Here is a 4,763-nt window from a genome sequence, read left to right on the forward strand (position 1 = left end):
GAGGGTGTTGAGTATAGCCCAGTACATCACTGTGGCCAAGCTCCCTGCCATCCAGGAACTCTATACCAGGCGGTGTCGGAGGAAGGCCCCAAAAATTGTCAAAGACTCCAGCCACCCAAGCCATAGACTGTCCTCAGTGTTTACCGCATGGCAAGCGGTAACAGTGCACCAAGTCTGGAACCAATAGGACCTTGAACAGCTTCTACCACCAGGCCATAAGACTGTTAAACAAGACTGCTAAATAGCTAATCAAATGGCTACCCGGACTACCTGCATTGACCCTTTTTTGCACTAACTCTCTTGCAAGAATTCTATGCACACCCACACTCACACATACATACACTGACACCACAACACACACGTACACACACACACTACACATGCCCACATACACATAACACGCACACACGCATGCATACTAAAGCCACACACACACACACACACACACACACACACACACACACACACACACACACACACACACACACACACACACACACACACACACACACACACACACACACACACACACACACACACACACACACACACACACACACACACACACACACACAGACTTTCATACTCACCACAGACGCTGCTGCTACTGCCTATGATCTATCCTGTTGCCTAGTCACTTTACCCCTGCCTATATGTACATAGCTACCTCAACTACCTCGTATCCCTGCAAATCGACTCGGTACTGGTGTTCCTGTATATAGAAATGTTATTCTTACTCTCTGTTGTTATTTGTTATTCACAGTGTATTTATTTCTTGTCTCACAATTTTATTTTTTATTGTGTAATTTTCACTCTGCATTGTTGGAAAAGTGATAAAGCATTTCACTGTTAGTCTACAGCTGTTGTTTACGAAGCATGTGACAAATAACATTTTAAGTAAGTCGTAACGATTTGATCAATCTATTGAACTGAATAAAAACCCATTTTAGGCAGGAAGAACAGAGCTAGGTAGAGTTGTGTGCCATGGCTATACACTGATATGAGTCAAAATGCATCTGTCTACCCCCAGTCAGAACCCTCTACCGCCAGTCAGAACCCTCTACCCACAGTCAGAACCCTCTACCCACAGTCAGAACCCTCTACCCCCAGTCAGAACCCTCTACCCACAGTCAGAACCCTTTACCCACAGTCAGAACTCTCTACACCCAGTCAGAACTCTCTACACCCAGTCAGAACTCTCTACCCCCAGTCAGAACTCTCTACACCCAGTCAGAACTCTCTACACCCAGTCAGAACTCTCTACCCCCAGTCAGAACTCTCTACACCCAGTCAGAGCTCTCTACACCCAGTCAGAGCTCTCTACCCCCAGTCAGAACTCTCTACCCCCAGTCAGAACTCTCTACCCCCAGTCAGAACTCTCTACCCCCAGTCAGAACCCTTTACCCCCAGTCAGAACTCTCTACACCCAGTCAGAACCCTTTACCCTCAGTCAGAACTCTCTACACCCAGTCAGAACTCTCTTCACCCAGACAGAACTCTCTTCACCCAGACAGAACTCTTTATACCCACTCAGAACTCTCTTCACCCAGACAGAACTCTTTATACACACTCAGAACTCTCTACACCCAGTCAGAACTCTCTACACCTAGTCAGATCTCTCTACCCTCATTCAAATGACATATAAACTCTCAACCCCCAGTCAGAACTCTCTACCCCAAGTCAGTGAGAAGACATCTAATTGCTAATCTATAATCCGTTTAATATGCTCTTGCCTTTTTGCGATTGATCCTTCGCCAGCCGTAACAGCACCACCAGAGGCTACAGTAATCCCATTATAGGTGAGGCTGCAGAATCCAAATAGCTCTTTTACCCTTGTCACCAACTCTTTCTCTTTCTCTCTCTCTCTCTCTCTCGCTCTCTCTCTCCATATATCTCTCTCTCTCTTTCTCTGTCTCTCTTTCTTCACTTGAGGCGTCCGTCCCTCTGTTATTGTTTTTAATTGATAACCTCGTCAAGCAGAGACGGAGGGGAGGTAAAGAGGCAGACACCATTTCTCCTTTGGCTGGAATCAGCAATAAGAACAGTTTGGCTCATATTCACTGTTTGTACTTTCAGTGGCGTTATGCCTACTGAAACTGAGGGGGCAGGTGCACACTCAATTTGATCCATTTAGAAATAAAAATAAACATGATATAGCTTATTTTATTCATTCAAATATGAAGAATGTGGCCTCCAGTACCCCGTCAAAAACGTTAGATGAATGACGCTTCTGTATATCATTCTATTTTCATGGATGCCATAACAGGTTAAGAATGTGTATAGATCATTCTCTCAACTGTGAAGTGACCTCTGACCCTTTGAAATGAGCCAATCTAAAGCAGAGGTCAGGTCACTCTCAAGGTTGTTGTTGGCCCAGGTGTTGAACTCTGTTCAATTACATTTACAATACCTGAAAATGTCATCACAAATGAGTTTTCAATTAATGAAAATCAGATTTTAAGACTGAAACGATTAATTAACCTATATAAACTGAGAATGCAAAACATTAAGAATACCTGCTCTTTCCATGACAAAGACTGACCAGGTGAATCCAGGTGAAAGCTATGATCCCTTATTAATGTCACTTGTTAAATCTACTTCAATCAGTGTAGATGCAGGGGAGGAGACAGGTTAAAATATATTTTTAAGTCTTGAGACAATTGAGACATGGATTGTGTTTATCAAATCAAATCACATTTATTGGTCACTTTAGGAAGGTGTTCCTAATGTTTGGTATACTCAGTGTATTTATGACCAAGGATATTGCTCTGTGTCATGTCATTGGGCCTAGGTTCAATCCGAATGGCGGAAGATCCGCGTTATACCGCGATTGACATTTAAATGCAATTTCCGATTGAGCCGACATATGCAGCTTTTACCATAAAAATGTGGTTTCCACTAATGCAGGAACATTGCCCTTAAAACGTGCATAGTGAACAAAATGCAATGGGATTGAATCTGGCCCTTGGTTCAGTTACACCGTTGTCATGATTATCATGCATCAATAAATTCAAATGTCATATTGTTTTAGTTTTACTGATGTTATAGCCCCAGGCGTATAACTGAATACATTAATATACGTAGATTATATGGCAATATACATCAGGGTAATATACATCATACATCTTTATATAATATTAACTGTACAGTTTTAATAGTACACACATTAACACGTCCACAGGGGTGTAAGGGAAATGTAAGGATTTCCACGACAGGGGCATCTGCCGGCATTCAAAAATTATACATAAATATCTCTCTAATATTTATATATATATCATCTACCATATAATTAACATTGTAGCATAACCCTCTGGCTATATTGACGTCCCACGAAATGGCCCTCCATCCTCCATTAACCCTGGTAAATAGAACCCATAGAGATGAGAGAGAGAGAGAGAGAGAGAGAGAGAGAGAGAGAGAGAGAGAGAGAGAGAGAGAGAGAGAGAGAGAGAGAGAGAGAGAGAGAGAGGAGAGAGAGAGAGGAGAGAGAGAGAGAGAGAGAGAGAGAGAGAGAGAGAGAGAGAGAGAGAGAGAGAGAGACAAATGAGCTAACACTTTTTAATCTGCCTATACCGGATCCAATGACGCAGAATAATGACCTCAAGGCTTAACTCACTCAGATATTCCCATTTAGTTCCAATCCGAAATCAAATGTAAAATATCTCTGAGTTTTTAAAAATGTTTATTTCATCCCAGAGGCCAAAGTTGGTTCAGGGGCTATCTGTGTTTGCAGCATTGTAGGCTAGTCGAGACTCAAGATGTCGGGTTTTGTTTTTAAAAGCGAATTTCTGATTACATTCAAAGAAAATTGAAAGATGAGGAAGTCTATAGGGGGACGAGGTGGATGAGGCGAATAAAGGGTGTGTACATACCCAGGTACTTTATCTAAACAAGATTAAAATACTATAAGGTTTAATCAGACAACCTTCCTTCCAAAGCCCTGAGGCTGCGCGCTCTCTTTCAGACACAATCAGTATTCATTAACACATTTTTGATGGTGTTTTTGAACTTTTAATAAGAATACCAAACAACGGTTAAGAAAGAGTCACACTCTGGAAGTCAAGCACTCTGGCTCCCCCTGGGAAATGTTTATTGTTAAGTGCGAGGGGAACCTTTATCTCTCTGTCACTTAGAGTTAAGTCATTTAGTTTTAATGGATTAAGGGAGGGAGGAAGGACGGAAGGAAGGGAGGGAGGTGAGGTAGTGGTGGGAGGGAAGAGTTAGAGAAAGTTAGCCAAGCTACAACGATTGCCTCAAGACAGAAAAAGTTGACTATATTATTTCTCACACAATCAAAATAAAGTAATTGTAGAAGTTCTACTTTTTTTTAAAAGACATTTTATAAATCTGCTGCTTAGATTATATGTAAACTACTACTTAGTATGAATTTTAATCACATTTAAAGTAAACAGATGTCTGAAATAAATTCTGACAACTTTGAAGAACCGACATATCGTTACAAACCATCCACTGTCTGCATGCACGTTCTGTGCTCAACATTACACCTACGAACCAGAACTTTGAATCTCACTTCAATCTCTGCATGAAAATGTCACGGAAAATGTATTTTTAATTGCTGCTCCTATGAGAAATGCGTAATGCCTTCTACTGCCTTCCCCGTAGTATGGGGGAAATAACAGGGGTGGAAATGGCAGTTGCTACAGATGATGCTTTCAGACAAAAGGTTAGTTTCTCTCTCTTCTGACAGGGGTCAAGTAGTTATCTTCCTGTTCTTCACTGTGCTCAAACCAAAGGCTTGAATA

The sequence above is a fragment of the Salvelinus fontinalis genome, chromosome 22 (genome assembly GCF_029448725.1).
Source record: "Salvelinus fontinalis isolate EN_2023a chromosome 22, ASM2944872v1, whole genome shotgun sequence".
NCBI classification, from domain to species: domain Eukaryota; kingdom Metazoa; phylum Chordata; class Actinopteri; order Salmoniformes; family Salmonidae; genus Salvelinus; species Salvelinus fontinalis.